Source organism: Phoxinus phoxinus (genome assembly GCF_949152265.1).
Source record: "Phoxinus phoxinus genome assembly, chromosome: 22".
NCBI classification, from domain to species: domain Eukaryota; kingdom Metazoa; phylum Chordata; class Actinopteri; order Cypriniformes; family Leuciscidae; genus Phoxinus; species Phoxinus phoxinus.
Window position 1 is genome coordinate 2,083,764 of NC_136897.1, and position 17,475 is coordinate 2,101,238.

Genomic DNA, 17,475 nt, shown 5'->3' on the forward strand with positions numbered 1-17,475 from the left:
CGTTGTGTTGTGTAGTGTTGTGTAGTATTGTGTTGTGTAGTGTTGTGTAGTGTTGTGTAGTGTAGTGTAGTGTTGTGTAGTGTTGGGTTGTGTAGTGTTGGGTTGTGTAGTGTTGGGTCGTGTAGTGTTGTGTTGTGTTGTTGTGTAGTGTGTAGTGTAGTGTTGTGTTGTGTAGTGTTGTGTTGTGTAGTGTTGTGTTGTGTTGTGTTGAGTAGTGTTGTGTAGTGTTGTGTAGTGTTGTGTTGTGTTGTGTAATGTTGTTGTGTAGTGTTGTGTAGTGTAGTGTTGTGTTGTGTTGTGTTGAGTAGTGTTGTGTAGTGTTGTGTAGTGTAGTGTAGTGTTGTGTTGTGTAATGTTGTTGTGTAGTGTTGTGTTGTGTTGTGTAGTGTTGTGTTGTGTAGTGTTGTGTAGTGTTGTGTTGTGTAGTGTAGTGAAGTGAAGTGTTGTGTAGTGTAGTGTTGTGTAGTGAAGTGTTGTGTAGTGTGTAGTGAAGTGTAGTGAAGTGTTGTGTAGTGTTGTGTAGTGAAGTGTTGTGTAGTGTTGTGTAGTGTTGTGTTGTGTTGTGTTGTGTTGTGTTGTGTTGTGTAGTGTAGTGTTGTGTAGTGTAGTGTTGTGTAGTGTTGGGTTGTGTAGTGTTGTGTAGTGAAGTGTTGGGTTGTGTAGTGTAGTGTTGTGTAGTGAAGTGTTGTGTAGTGAAGTGTTGTGTAGTGAAGTGTAGTGAAGTGTTGTGTAGTGAAGTGTTGTGTAGTGTTGTGTTGTGTTGTGTAGTGTTGTGTAGTGTTGTGTTGTGTAGTGTAGTGTTGTGTAGTGTAGTGTTGTGTAGTGTTGTGTTGTGTAGTATTGTGTTGTGTAGTGTTGTGTAGTGTTGTGTAGTGTTGTGTAGTGTAGTGAAGTGTAGTGAAGTGTTGTGTTGTGTAGTGTTGTGTAGTGTTGTGTAGTGAAGTGTTGTGTAGTGAAGTGTTGTGTAGTGAAGTGTAGTGAAGTGTTGTGTTGTGTTGTGTAGTGTTGTGTAGTGTTGTGTAGTGAAGTGTTGTGTAGTGAAGTGTTGTGTAGTGTAGTGTAGTGTAGTGTTGTGTTGTGTAGTGTTGTGTAGTGTAGTGTTGTGTTGTTGTGTAGTGTGTAGTGTAGTGTTGTGTAGTGTTGTGTAGTGTAGTGTTGTGTAGTGTAGTGTTGTGTAGTGTAGTGTTGTGTAGTGAAGTGTTGGGTTGTGTAGTGAAGTGTTGTGTAGTGAAGTGTTGTGTAGTGAAGTGTAGTGTAGTGTAGTGTTGTGTTGTGTTGTGTTGTGTAGTGTTGTGTTGTGTTGAGTAGTGTTGTGTAGTGTTGTGTAGTGTAGTGTAGTGTTGTGTTGTGTAATGTTGTTGTGTAGTGTTGTGTAGTGTTGTGTTGTGTAATGTTGTTGTGTAGTGTAGTGTAGCGTTGTATTGTTGTGTAGTGTTGTGTTGTGTAGTGCAAAGTTTGCATAATTTAACTTATTTACACCTTTACATGAGTACAAATTAAATGAATGGATAAAAATAATACAGTAACACTTTACAACAAGGTCTCATTTGTTAACATTAGTTAATGCATTAGCTACAACATAATATACATTTTACAATATTTTTTTGGTCAATATTTTTATACGATGTAATATAAATCTATCCCCAGAATGTGTCCCCAAAATGTACCAGTGAAATTTCAACTCAAAATTCCCACTTTAATTTTTTATAGCTTGGGTGTGAGCAAAAACGTCCCTTTAAATGCAAATGAGCTGTAGCTCCGCCTCCGTTCAGAAGAGGGCGGAGCCTTTCACGAGCTTCAGAAACTCCGGTAATAACAGAACAGGCCAATCTCACTCATCCAGGATCCCAGAATAACCAGCAGCGAGTGCAGCCTCACGCTATAGTATCCAGCTGCAGACCCGCAGCACCACCAGTTTCAGAACCCCAGCGCCAGAACCGGAAGTAGGGGCGGAGCTTACGTTCTAACACCAGCGCCAGAACCGGAAGTGAGGTGCGGAGCTTACGTTCTAAACCGAGTAACGCGTTTTGGAGCGTAATTTGCTTAGACACGAAACGGTATACTTTTATTACACACGAAACGTCATACTTAATACGTATGTTATAATGATACATTAAGGTACAGAAACATTGGGCTTCACCATATTTTTAATATCGTGGTCCGTTGTATGCATTTATATTTACTATGGTTATTTTTTTATAATAATTTTGACAATGTATTTACCTACATATTGTAAATACAGTTGTTATGATAACACATTTATTTCTATTTGTATATAGGACAGTTAAGCTGTCATTTGTAACTATACAAGAATATAGAAACTATTTAGCTATTTTAGTAAAATGTTCTTATTAAAGTGGTACTACTTACAAGCAGGAGTATGTTGTTTGTGCACCACAAATTGACACTTACCAATCAGGTATTTCAAATAATTGTAAACTAGCATGAGAGAAAATGCCACAAACTATTGTAAAGTGACACATACCATTGTTAAAGTAATTATGAAAACTGTCACCAATCATTCAGAAGTGTGCTGGACCTTGACACTGCTTTTCACAATGCAGAGTAGTGTACATCTGTAGATCCTATATTATAATGTGGATACAGCAAGTCAAATATTTGAACAAAACATTCGGGAATCTCCAGAAGGAATATATATTAAATTAATTTGTAGTTATTGTAGACTAATCCTCAATGTTTAGTCAATGGTAGCTTATCAAATGTATACACCTTTTTCAGTAAGCAGAGACAGAAAAGAGACTCAACAAATATGTAAGTTAAAGTAATGAATATTTAGAATAAAAAAGGAAAAATTACATAAAAGCAGATCATCATTCATTTAGCGCTGTGTTGTGGTTGCGCTGTGTCACGTGACAAGCAGTGACGCGTCACCTTGGAAACCATAAAGTGACAGATTCGAAATAACGGTCGCCTTGAAAAACTCACGCTGGGGGGTCAATTAGAATATTTTAAACTTACGTGTGAAAGGGTTAACATTCTTCAAATTAGTGAAAATTCTGTCATCGTTTACATGCTTGTCTCATTGTAAATAACCGTAAATAACTCCCCTCACTTCCGGTGTTACGGATCAACTGGGGATCATGTTAACTGGGGACGCGCGCGTGCACGCAGACAGTTTTACCTGGATTTCCAGCAGATGTTAAACGGCGACAGATTCGTCACAGCGAAATTTTCACTGAGCAGATTTAAAAGCTTTCCACGTTATTGTTAAATCTTTGTATCATATTAGGGCTCTGTTGTTTACTCTGCGCTGTTCCGCTGTATGTTTCAGACGCACTGAAGGGAAGTTGTAATGTGTTTTAATTTCGCGACACACCACGCCCATATTATTTTGTTACATTCGTTTCAATGAAATTCGTATCTGATGACAACTGTAGTAGATTAAATAAATTATGCTATTGACAATGTCTTTGTAGTGCGTGTGTATTCGCAGATTGTTGTTATGATGCCAATTTGTGGCTTAATTTAAATTGAGCAGCAATACTGCTGTGGTTAAAGGGACATGTCAAGCATTTATTTATTTATTATTTATTTATTTATTTTAATGTTGCTGAGGAATGAGTTAAAGCATAAAGCATACAGTACACTCTAAAAATGTTCCTAAAGAGTGGTGAAAATTGGTAAGCCATCGCTTATGGATCCAGTGAATTACCCACAGCATTTATTTAGGGGAATGTTCAACAAACATATTCATTAATTAGCTAGGTATGAAAGCAACAATAACAAAATAAAAATAGGCAAATAAATGTGTATGCATGCAGGACAGCTGTATTTGCCAACTGTGAAGGTCTGACCACACAGTCCCACCATCCACATTCTGAACATTCAATCTAAGGAAGGAAGAACAAACTATAGAATAACAGGTTACCGAAGAACACTTAGGCCTACTTGTTTTGCAATGTATATGTATACATTTTTATTACCCATTGGCCAGTTTGGCCTTCATCTGCTCTCCATCTAACCATGTCATATTAGTAAATAAATGTCACAGTTGTTTTACCTTTTTATAGTAAGAACAATTTAACACACCATTACCCTTCATTTGGAAACTTCCACATCTCCTCTTTACATAATAGTGTTCCTTTCTTGAGCAGCTATTATATTGGTTATCCTGCAAAGTTTTTGATTTGTATAACTTTAATTGCATACATTTGCGGTGGCAGTATATGTCCTATAACAACAATGACACGAGTTACAATAATGACACTTACTTTAATTTAACGAGTTTGTTTGCCCATAAAATCTTTAAGATATTAGGTTAAACTTATTTGGCTTGCTGTCCACTGGAGAGGGGCTCGATGAAGCAGCTTCAACTCGAGCTCTGATATACCCCCCCAGTGGCTAAAATGTAGGATATGATAATTAAGGGGCAAGGTATACTAAGATGAAGGTGGAGTTTGGGGAGGTGGAGGGATACTGGAACTGATGCTAGGGAGAGGTAAGCGGCTGCTTATATACTGTACTCGGCTGATGATTGAAAGATTAGATTGGCTCACTCCTCCCTAACTTACGTTTAGGAACTTCATAAAGACCTTTTAATCTGTTCCTAACGGTTAGCAGACTACAACAATGAAAGCACATGATGTGATGAATAACAAGTAAAGAGAATATGTTAATGAGATTCATGGTACCAGTCAAATGAAAAGAACTGGCATAAGTCAAATTTATATTACAAGAGGCCCAACACTACATTTTATTTATAAAACTGATATACCAATGTGTCATATTTCTTTTGTTAAAGAGGTCAGCAAAAAAGTACACAAAGCATTTCCTATTGTAGAGAGGGTCATGCTCTGTGGTGACACGTGATTAAGAGGTTAGTGATGTATGAATATTAGCCATAGAGAATATCAGTATATATTTGTAATAATTCATCATCACATATGTTCTGCTTATTCCAGTAATACAATTTGTGGTTGCAGTGTTTTTCACAGGACTTTAATCACTCCAAAAAATGCTGGGTTGTTTCAACCCAATTTTGGGTAAAATATGGACAAACCCAGTCGTTGGGTTGAATTTTTTACATTACATTTTTAACCCAACGGCTGGGTTTGTCCATATTTTACCCAAAATTGGGTTGAAACAACCCAGCATTTTTGTGTTCTCTACATGTCCAATTCAAGACATTAGATACACAACAGTGTTATCCAAAGCGACTTACATTGCATTTCAAGGTACACATTTTAATTTCTTATCAGTTCTTGCTTTCCCTGGGAATCAAACTCATGACCTTGGTGTTGGAAGCACCAATGCTTTACTGTCAAAATTAGTTTTTATTTTATAAATCGGTTGAAAATGTTCATGAGATAATTAACTGCATGACCCTAAAGCTGCTTTATGTCCAGGGAAAAGGATACGGAAGTGTCAGAGCTGGTTGTAGCCTACATAATCAGCAGAGTAAAATAACCTGATAAGTGTTTTTATATAAAAATAGATCCATTATAAATTAGGCTATATATGCAGATAAATAAATGCAACTTGTTGACATTTTTTTTAAATGACTTTGCAATTTATGTTTCTTTTAGGTAGCTTAGCTATTTTAACGTAATCTACATCTGTTGTTTGTGATTAGAACTCATGACAACACACTAAAGAAAATATGATACACTAATATTGAGAAGAAAATTCTTTACACGTCTTCTGAAGTGCGCTGACAAGTCTGTTCATCCAATGAAACCGATGCCCCATGTTAACATAGGCGTGGTTTCTGAGTTTGACACTAAAGTATGTTAAACTTCTTTGAAATTGCGTCAAATACGCAGGAATATACACTGCAAAAACAAAGCGCTTTATTCGCATACCAGCGCATATTCGCATACAACTGGTGAAATATTAGTTTTTAATCGGTGATCCGTAAAATAGGGCATGAATCTGTCGCCGTTTAACATCTGCTGGAAATCCAGGTAAAACTATCAGCGTGCACGCGCGCGTCCCCAGTTAACACGATCCCCAGTTGATCCGTAACACCGGTTCTGGCGCTGGCTGGGGTTCTGGCGCTGGGGTTCTGAAACTGGTGGTGCTGCGGGTCTGCAGCTGGATATATCTCGCCTCACGGAGAGACTCAGAGTTTCACTTATAGACGCTCCTGGACGTTTCAGAATGGTTAGTGGAGACATTTATGCAACGTTAGTTGTTGTGGAGTTAAATTGATTAATCTCATCGACTTGCATGTCATCATGTTTAACTTTTACACAAGTGCACACCGTTCCTGAGGTCTTTATAAGACAGATGTGAAATGTTTTGGTCAATAGTGTTCCATGCTTTACTGGATCTTGTGCCATTGCGTTAGAACTGGTCACTGTTGTCTTTTGCAAAATGTCGGTCTGTGTAAACGTGCAGATTAAAGGGATTTTTCATACTTAATTGAAGTGATGCTGGAAAAAGCTCCTCACTCTGAGCAAAATCCCACTGAGCTTCTTCCCACACATTTATATAACAAGAGGCACTGAAGAGCCAAAGATGTACATAAATAAATAACATTAAAGGGTTAGTTCACCCAAAAATGAAAATAATCTCATTAATGACTCACCCTCATGTCGTTCTAAGCCAGTAAGACCTCCGTTCATCTTCGGGACACAGTTTTAGATATTTTAGATTTAGTCCGAGAGATTTCTGTCCGTCCATTGAAGCTGTATATACAGTATACTGTCCATGTCCATAAAGGTAATATAAACATCATCAAAGTAGTCCATGTGACATCAGTGGGTTAGTTAGAAGTTTTTGAAGCATCGAAAATACTTTTTGGTCCAAAAATAACACAAAATAAGACTTTATTCAGCATTGTTGTCACGATTGATAAATCATTGTTTCCTCTGTGTCGCGTGTCACTGTTTGTTTACATGTCTGTGAGTCTGCGTGAGGGGGCGTTGTCCCGCTCACGCGCTTGTTCAGTGCTCCAGCTGTCTGCAATTATCTCGTTCCCGTCCTCAGCTGTTTCTCATTACCACTCCCTACATATACTCACTTATCTCTCCATTCCAGTGTCCATCCGTTACTTGCAGTCCTCGTGGTGTTTGTGCTGTCTTCCGGGTTGTCTTCGTCGTTTTGGATGTGTCCTGCCATTTCACCGCACACGAGCACCGAGCACCGAGCACCGAGCACCGAGCACCAGACCATCGAAGTCCCTGTGTGACTTAAGCCTGATCGTCATTCCCCCGTGGATTCTGCCAGCCTCGTGGACTGAGAAGCGTGTTCGCTTACATATACTTGAGAAGGATCTTCCTCACTGACTTTGAGTATTATTCTGTCTGTTGTGTTCTAGTCCTAATAAACACTTGTTCACCTGCTATTGCTTCCAGTGATTTGTCATGACAGAACGGATGGACCCAGAAACGGGAGCAGCGGGTGATTCATCTGCTTCATTGGAAGAATTTATTCGTGTGTGCGTTGGCCGGATGGATGCACAGGATCGCAATCAGGGGGAGACGGGACGCGCTATTCAGGCTCTAGTCACACAGGTGTCCGAGCTCACTCAGCGATTCTATCAGCTGCAACCTCCCACTGCGCCAGCACCCCCAGAGGCACCTGCAGTTCCCCCTACACCAGCGGTGCCTCTCTCTCAGTCTGAGCCTCGATTGCCCACTCCTGAGCTGTACTCCGGTGAGCCTAATCTTTGCCGTTCCTTTCTAACACGTTGCAGTATGCATTTCTCATTACAGCCCAGAACTTTTGAGAGAGAGGAGGCGAAGGTGGCATTCGTGCTGACGCTGCTGACTGGGAGAGCGGCGCTTTGGGGAACTGCAGTGTGGGAGAACCACGACCAGTGCTGCTCCTCGTTCCAGGCACTCGCGGCGGAGATGAGACGCGTCTTCGACCGAGCCGTCGCGGGGAGGGAGGCTGCCAGGGTCTTGACGGATCTACGCCAAGGAGATCGTCCCGTGTCGGATTATTCGATCGAGTTTAAGACCCTGGCGGCCGAGTGTCGCTGGAACGAGGAGGCGCAGTGGGACCATTTCCTGCATGGGCTGGCCGAACGTGTCCAGAGAGAGATCTACGCTCTGGACCTCCCATCCTCACTCAATGAACTCATGGATCTGGCCTTGAGGGTGGACGCCCGACTGTCTCGGATTGGTCAGAGGACGTCACCCAACTCGGTTCGCGGCGGGATGGAGAATCAGCGGTTCAGCGGTCTGGACGCGTTCGGTCCCCACGATCCCGAGCCCATGCAGGTAGGGCGAGCTCGGCTTTCCCGGGAGGAGAGAGAGAGGCGGAGATCCCAGGGCCTTTGTCTGTACTGTGGTGGCGCTGGACACTTTGCTCATAGTTGTCCGGTAAAAGGCCCAGCCCGATAGTAAGTATGAGGCTACTATCGGGTGGGATCTCCGCAGGCAAGACCTCATCCACTTCCACCATCCTCCCGGTAAGACTGAGATGGTCAACCCAGGATCACCACTGCAGCGCACTCATTGACTCTGGAGCCGAAGGTAACTTCATGGATCACCGGTTTGCACTTCAGTTACAGATTCCACTCCGTACACTCCCCCAGAGAATTACTGTCAATGCGCTCAACGGACAAAATCTACCCACCATCTCTCAAGCTACCGAAGGACTTACCCTCATCACATCAGGAAATCATGCCGAAACCATTTCATTTTACATTACGGACTCACAAATCACACCCATAGTTTTAGGTCACCCCTGGCTCAGCTTGCACAACCCCCGTATTGATTGGAAGGGCAGAACCATCTCAGCTTGGAGCACTGAGTGTCATAAGTCGTGTCTAGTGTCTGCCTGTTCTGTTGTTTCTGTCCCTGTGTTTCAGGAGGAAGCCGTGGATTTATCAAACGTGCCCGAGGAGTACCGGGACCTGAGTGAAGTGTTCAGTAAGTCTAGGGCTGCTTCTCTCCCTCCGCATCGTCCCTATGACTGTGCTATAGATATTTTGCCAGGTAAGTCTCCGCCTAAGGGCAAGATCTATTCACTCTCAGTTCCGGAGAGGGAGGCCATGGAGAAATATATTTCTGATTCTCTGGCAACCGGGTTCATCCGCCCTTCCTCTTCTCCAGCGGGGGCGGGGTTCTTTTTTGTGGGGAAGAAAGACGGATCTCTGCGACCTTGCATTGATTACCGAGGGTTGAATAACATCACGGTAAAGAATACTTATCCTTTGCCGTTGATGTCTTCAGCCTTCGAGAGGTTGCAGGGAGCCTCACTCTTCACAAAACTGGACTTGCGTAATGCTTATCATTTGGTCCGCATCAGGGAGGGGGATGAATGGAAGACTGCTTTTAACACCCCTAGGGGGCATTTTGAATATTTGGTTATGCCTTTTGGGCTTTCCAATAGTCCCGCAGTCTTCCAGGCACTAGTCAATGATGTGTTGCGAGACATGATCGATCAATTCATATATGTTTACCTGGATGACATATTGATTTTTTCTTCGTCTCTCCAGGAACACGTGCAACATGTACGACTAGTGCTTCAAAGGTTGTTAGAGAATGGGCTTTTTGTCAAGGCGGAGAAATGCGTTTTTCATGCACAGTCGGTTCCTTTCCTGGGACACATTGTGTCGGCTGAAGGTATGTTGATGGATCCTGACAAGGTTAAGGCTGTGGTAGAGTGGCCAATCCCAGATTCCCGCAAGGCCCTGCAGCGGTTTTTGGGATTCGCCAACTTCTATCGGCGTTTTATTCGCAATTTCAGCCAACTAGCCGCACCTCTGACTGCCTTGACCTCTCCCAAAACTGCGTTCAGGTGGTCAGACGCAGCTGGTGTTGCGTTTGCCAAACTCAAAAGCCGCTTTGTTTCGGCTCCCATCTTAATTGCCCCTGATGCTTCACGTCAGTTTGTGGTAGAGGTCGATGCGTCAGAGGTGGGGGTAGGTGCAGTGCTTTCACAACGCTCTCCTTCAGACGACAGAATGCATCCCTGCGCGTTTTTGTCACATCGATTATCTCCTGCTGAACGAAATTATGACATTGGTAACCGGGAGTTGTTGGCAGTCAAGCTAGCATTGGAGGAATGGCGTCACTGGTTGGAGGGCTCAGGGGTACCCTTTATAGTCTGGACTGACCACAAGAATTTGGAGTACATTAGAACCGCCAAGAGATTGAACTCCAGGCAGGCTCGGTGGGCACTTTTTTTCGGTCGTTTCGATTTTACTCTTTCCTATCGTCCGGGTTCCAAGAACATCAAACCCGATTCTTTGTCGCGTATTTTTGATCGTCCCGAACACGAATCTACTCCTGAGCGCATTTTTCCGGAGACCCTAATTATCTCCGCGCTCACTTGGGAGGTCGAATCGAAGGTCAAGAAGGCCTTAGAAGGGGTAACGCCTCCGATCCGGTGTCCACCTAACCGCTTATTTGTGCCGGAGGGATTACGATCAGACGTTATTCGGTGGGGTCATTGTTCCAGTCTAGCGTGCCATCCAGGGGTGAGTCGTACCATATTTCTTGTTAAGCAGCGATTCTGGTGGCCCCTTATGGCTCGTGACGTTCACAATTTTGTTTTGGCTTGCTCTAGTTGTGCCATTGGTAAGTCGTCCAATCGACCCCCAGCGGGGTTACTTCAACCGCTGTCGGTGCCTTCGAGACCCTGGTCCCACATCGCTCTAGATTTTATCACCGCCCTCCCACCCTCCCAGGGTAACACGGTAGTTTTGACCGTGGTGGACCGATTCTCGAAGGCAGCCCACTTTATTCCCTTGCCCAAATTACCTTCAGCCAAGGAGACAGCGGTGGCAGTCGTCAACCACGTCTTTCGGCTACATGGCCTCCCGACAGACGTGGTTTCTGACAGGGGACCCCAGTTTGTGTCCAGATTTTGGCGAGAGTTTTGTAGTTTGCTGGGGGCGACGGTCAGTCTGTCCTCTGGGTTCCATCCCCAGAGCAATGGACAAACTGAGAGAGCCAACCAAGATTTGGAGAGAACGTTACGATGTTTGGTCTCCAGGAATCCCTCATCCTGGAGTCAACAACTTGCTACGGTGGAGTACGCCCACAATACGTTGCCAGTGTCATCCACGGGCCTATCGCCATTTGAGTGTAGTGTAGGGTACCAACCACCTGTTTTTCCTAGTGCTGAATCCGAAGTTGCGGTCTCCTCCGCCCCCGCTTTCATCCAGAGGTGTCACCGTACTTGGACGAGGGCCCGAGAGACACTCCTCCAAGTGCGGGAGCGCACCAAGGCCAAGGCCGATCGCCACCGGTCAAGGCCTCCCGTATACGTCGTCGGTTCCAAAGTGTGGCTTTCTACCAAAAACATTCCTCTCCGTTCCGTGTCGAATAAGTTAGCTCCTAAATTCATTGGCCCGTTTTCTGTCACCAAGATTGTTAGTCCGGTGGCAGTCCGCCTCAATCTTCCTCCGGCGTACAGGAGAATTCACCCCGTCTTCCACGTTTCTAAAGTTAAGCCTGTGTTTTTTTCACGTATTAATCCGCCTGTCCCGGTTCCCCCACCGCCGCGACTCGTAGACGGGGAACCATCCTATTCGGTTCATCGCATCCTGGATTCTAGGCGGAGGGGACGTGGATTTCAGTACTTGGTGGATTGGGAAGGTTACGGTCCGGAGGAGAGGAGTTGGGTTCCTGCTCGTGACATCCTGGATCACTCCCTTATCGATGATTACAATCGACAGGTAAGGAGTTCTGGGAATGCCGTGAGGCATTCCTAGGAGAGGGGGTACTGTCACGATTGATAAATCATTGTTTCCTCTGTGTCGCGTGTCACTGTTTGTTTACATGTCTGTGAGTCTGCGTGAGGGGGCGTTGTCCCGCTCACGCGCTTGTTCAGTGCTCCAGCTGTCTGCAATTATCTCGTTCCCGTCCTCAGCTGTTTCTCATTACCACTCCCTACATATACTCACTTATCTCTCCATTCCAGTGTCCATCCGTTACTTGCAGTCCTCGTGGTGTTTGTGCTGTCTTCCGGGTTGTCTTCGTCGTTTTGGATGTGTCCTGCCATTTCACCGCACACGAGCACCGAGCACCGAGCACCGAGCACCAGACCATCGAAGTCCCTGTGTGACTTAAGCCTGATCGTCATTCCCCCGTGGATTCTGCCAGCCTCGTGGACTGAGAAGCGTGTTCGCTTACATATACTTGAGAAGGATCTTCCTCACTGACTTTGAGTATTATTCTGTCTGTTGTGTTCTAGTCCTAATAAACACTTGTTCACCTGCTATTGCTTCCAGTGATTTGTCATGACAATTGTATTCTCTCCCGGGTCTGTTGTCAATCCTTCACAGTTACGCTGCTGGCGTAAGACGCTGATGACGTGTTATCCGGTGCGCCCGAGCTTCATTTATAGACTGAGGGAAACGCACGCTGTAAAAGTGTCTCATCCGCGACATGCACATTTACGCACCATTAAAAAAATGATATCCACGCAAACAATGTAGAATAGCTTGAATATAGCGTGCGTCTCCCTCAGACTGTAAACGAAGCTCGGGCGCACCAGATAACACGTCATCAGCGTCTTACGTCAGCAGCGTCACTGCGGAGTCGTGAACGCAGATTCACAACAGACCCGGAAGAGAATACAATGCTGAATAAAGTCTTATTTTGTGTTATTTTTGGACCAAAAAGTATTTTCGATGCTTCAAAAACTTCTAACTAACCCACTGATGTCACATGGACTACTTTGATGATGTTTTTATTAGCTTTATGGACATGGACAGTATACTGTATATACAGCTTCAATGGAGGGACAGAAATCTCTCGGACTAAATCTAAAATATCTTAAACTGTGTTCCGAAGATGAACGGAGGTCTTACGGGCTTAGAACGACATGAGGGTGAGTCATTAATGACATTATTTTCATTTTTGGGTGAACTAACCCTTTAAAGTATGCAGAGAGTTTCAGAAAAAACATGTACGCTTCAGAACAGTCTTATCCTAAAATATGACTGCAAATATATATCACTATTAAACGAACACTGGCAGAAGCGTGTGTATAGCTCGTGAGATCTTGACTGACAGCTGCACACGGCCAGAGAGGAAGTGAGGAGGTCACATGACTCACGGGAACAGCTGTGGCCACACGTCACACCGAGAATACAGCACACAATCATCTTCACATTCTCTTCTCTGATATTCCTCTCATTATTATTATCAATACATCCTCATGTCATCTTCAGTGGACACAGAAGGAGATTAATATTCACATGTCCATAAAAATAAAGAGTGGATGCTATCAGACAGGACAAAAGTATCTTGAAAGTACTAGTCGTCTGTCTTTTCAAAGCTTCATGTGAGGAACGGACCAAATTATAAATGTGTATTAATATGATTCCATAAACACATATTATTTTACAGTGTCCTTTTTACTTCTGTTACACATTACTGTAGTAATGACAGTAAATTATGCATAATTACATGCAACTAAACTTAAACCAACCCTTAACCCGATAGTAAGTACATGTTAATTATTATTACTTATTATTAAGGACTTAAATGTATAATTACACTGTTCACTGTAAAAACAAAATTTTCATGATTTGTTGTCACAACTTTTTATCTTTGTCAATTCAACTTCGATCACTAATGTGTGAAGATAACACACTATTTTGAGTTTCTGTTTAATAAACCATTCTTCTTCATTGTATTCACTCAAATAACTCATTGTATTGACAATTTTTTTTAAGGCAACAAGGTCACTTGCTTTTTTAAGTTAAACCAAATTTTTTTTACAGTGTAGGACGCCTTAAGATAAAGTGTAACCCAAATTTTGCTATAATGACAGCATCATCAACTCTTCAATCATATTGCATGTTTTATTTAAATCACTTTATCTCATGTTTCCTTAGATCTGTCATTATAGTAGAATTTGGGTTACACTTTATTTTAAGGTGTCTTTGTTACACTGTAATTATAAATGTATGTACTGACTAATATTAATTAACAGCATGTACTTACTATAGTGTTAGGAATAGGTTTTAGTTTAAAGTCCCCCTGTAATTAAATCACCATTAAAACTAATTCGTCATGCCGTAAAATATCTTGAATGTAACTCGACACCCTTGCCTCATTTAGTATACGCGGTTCTATAAATATGCAAATGAGCCCCGCCTCCACTCACTCACTCACTCAGAGATCCACTGGTTGACGATCACACGTTGATCTGATTGGTTACTAAAATATTTTTTTTACCTTTAGAATTTATTGACAGAGAACTTAAAAACACATGATAAAGTTCATCACAAGCGGAGGTAAATAATAATATATAGAAGTCATACACACAAATACCAAACGCGTCATGATAACGCACATCACAGTAAAATAATGCAGTAAACATTTATTTAACAACATAAGATGTAACATAAAACCCTATAACTGAAACTAAAAATAAACTATTGCAATGAAAAACCATCAAATGTGTCGCACTGGCAATCTTACTGTGAAACTGCACTAAATGTCCCAGTAGTCGATTACAGTTTTACACCACATAGATCAAGGGACCTTATTGTTAACCAATCAGCTACCGTACCTTTTACCGTTAAAATTACATTCACTTTTTTACAGTGAAGAAATGATGGCATCCAGTCTTAATACTTTAATAGATCACACTATTGAATGATTACTATAGTCATATATCAAGATATGTACATGTTACGTCAGAGAATACTATAGTAACCAAGGTAAATGTCCAAATTAAACACATGGTTCTATATCCATTTATACTTGGTCAGTTCATGCGCTTCGATCGCTTCGATGAGTTTTGACTTGTTCCCATAAATATATCTGTGCAAAATCCTAGGAGAATATAGAACTCTAGAATATAGAGAATATAGATAACTGGGATGAATGAACTATTGAATATGCATCTGCCCCAAAAACATGGTGCTATAAGGCTCCCATTCCCAAAACACTCCCATTCCACATCTAAAAAATGTATTACATGTCCAAATTATAGACCTTATTGTTAACCAATCAGCTACCGTACCTTTTACCGTTAAAATTACATTCATTTTTTTACAGTGAAGAAAGGATGGCATCCAGTCTTAATACTTTAACACTAGAACCATAGACATGTATAAAGGCTAGATGGCTCAAGGCGGAGTCAGCTGTGTCGTCAACTTGGCGGCCATCTTAGGTCAGGAGACTGCGCTGCTGCTCCCTGCTGCTGTGGACGGAAGGTGAGTGACAAATGCTCGTAACTTGCTGAATTCTTGACGGATTTACAAACGGTTTGGTTTATTACAAACCTTATTAACGTGGCTATGATTTGTGCTGATGCCGATGTTTAAATTGTAGCTTCACGTTTTGAATGTATGCAGTATGCAGTTAAATAGCCGCATCCCTGACGTTTATGACACACCAAGCCGTTTGAAAATCGGTTAAAAATTGAGCAAGATATAGTTATTTCAGCACTACATGCACAATAGACTTTAATGTTATAACTGGACGAGCGGACCTGTCCTAAAATGGCCGCCGTGTGACGTCGTCGGGTCCCATTGGCTCTCAGCGCCGGTAAGCCATCTAGCCTTTATACATGTCTATGACTAGAACGACCATAGCGGCCATTTTGACCGTTCATACTTTGACGTTCATATGGCCGAACTGAACATCATTTTCGTCATGTCATGTCTACATTGGAACCTTCTTTTTATGTTTTCTAATGAAGCTTTTAATTCCTGTCATCATGTTATGACGCCATCGCTCTTAAAAAAAGCACAAAAGAAAGATTGTAATTTTAATTTATTTTTCCCCACCGCACTCACAACGTGAAAAGACATGCAAAAAATGTTAGGAAACGTCAAAGCTTCATACCGTTAGCCTACAGCCCTGTTTGTAAATAAGTTCAATAATCAATACAAAATCTAAAAATAAATGGATCTACAATGTTACGGTAGGTAGGCTAATAATAAAGACAAGGACACAACATTTAAATTCAAATGTGAAAATGTATTTTCCAGCCTAATTGATACATATTTCTTTGTAAAATCTTATGATACAATAACTTATAACAACAACTTATAACATATATACAATAACAAAAACACTATAAACATTTTAATACATTAAAAACTTTCATGGACACGTACAGTATGCAGCACAATCCAGTACATACACACAAACAGGCTGAGAAAAAACATGAACATTAGCTAAACAAGAAAACTATCAGGACATTCTAGGTAGAAATAGTCAGAACTGTTTTGTGATTTTAATAAAATAACAGTGTCAGAGTCCTACAGCCAAATTGATTTTATTTTAACAAAGTTATTACACTGTAAAATTTAAAAACGGTCAAAATGACCGTCTTGTGAGTTCTAGTGTTGATAGATCACAGTATGAGTCGTCGCAGCATCAGGACCTTGAGCTCGAGTCGAGTGCGTGAACTGCAAGAAGTTAAACACACAGTCTCTGTCTCATCTGTGAAGTGTGGCCTGAGACGCCTCAATGAACTGAACCATTCTAGGATGCTTGAAAAGTTAGAGAAATTAAAATCTGCCTTTTCTAAGTGTAAGTTTTCTGGTAACAGTTCAGAATAATGGTGCGTCATTAATGAATAAATATGCAGGAAGTAATGCAGGACTAATGAGTAGCTCTGCATTAACACTTCAGCTACTACTAATAACTACTATAGAAACAAGCTTAACTAATCAGTAAGTAATAGCAAATTTAGGCGATAGTTCCTTGTTAGGTAATCAATAATTACTTAATGAGATAAGCATCATTAATAACTATTAACTGACAAATTATAAAGAACATTATCGTGTGTCTGAGACGTAATCGGTCATCATTTTTACTCTGAATGTAGTCATAAAATGCATCACTAATTACTCATTATTTTTTCAAAAACATATTTTTTTCACTTTAAAATAATGTCCAGATCACTAGTAGTTCCTGCATAATGAGGTTACACATGAGTAATTAGTGATGCATTTTATGACCTTTTGTTAAAAAAAAAAGACAATTGCTAACGTGTCAGACAAGTTAATGTTGTGATTAGGAATTTAATTAGTAATTCTTTATAATTTGTCATAATTGCCTATTAGTTTTTAATGATGCCAATCTCATCAAGTAATTATTGATTACCTAATAAGGAACTATCGCCTAAATTTGCTATTACTTACTGATTAGTTAAGCTTGTTTCTATATTAGTTATTAGTAGTAGCTGAAGTGTATATAGTACACTATATTAGTCCTGCATTACTTCCTGCATATTTACTCATTAATGACGCACCATTATTATAAAGTGTTAGTTTTCTAAGTGGAGTGACTCCACACGGATCTGCATTCCTGTATTCTCCAGCGTTTCCTCGAATCCTGATCAATGTGGCACGGATCGCTGAGTGATGATGTCAGCTGAGGGGGTGTGTGTGGTCTATTCACGGCTCTCTCTGTGTGTGTGTGTGTGTGTGTGTGGCACTGCACTTGTGCACAGTCTGTCTTTGGCAGTCTTACTGAGGACCTCAGACTGGCAACAGCAACCCGACTCTGATCTCTTCTGAAGTCCTGCTAGTGTGTGTGTGTGTGTTGTGTTGTTGAGCAGGACTCGTCCAGGACTGTC

The 17,475-nt window shown here is 41.6% G+C and overlaps 2 protein-coding genes across 3 annotated transcripts in view; both read left to right on the forward strand.

The window, feature by feature from the left end:
- The window catches only part of LOC306990463 (uncharacterized protein), a gene marked incomplete at its 3' end in the record, with an annotated part of 318,552 nt that overhangs the window by 6,952 nt on the left and 294,125 nt on the right, over positions 1–17,475 (forward strand). The gene's annotated exons all lie outside the window — the stretch shown is intronic.
- Positions 17,292–17,475, forward strand: part of itga7 (integrin, alpha 7) — a 51,826-nt gene continuing 51,642 nt past the window's right edge. The window contains exon 1 of one of the 2 annotated variants that reach the window (XM_079597551.1): positions 17,292–17,475. This exon is cut by the window's right edge and continues 179 nt beyond it. The gene's annotated coding sequence lies outside the window, so the exon portion shown is untranslated. The other variant, XM_079597550.1, reaches the window with a different exon arrangement.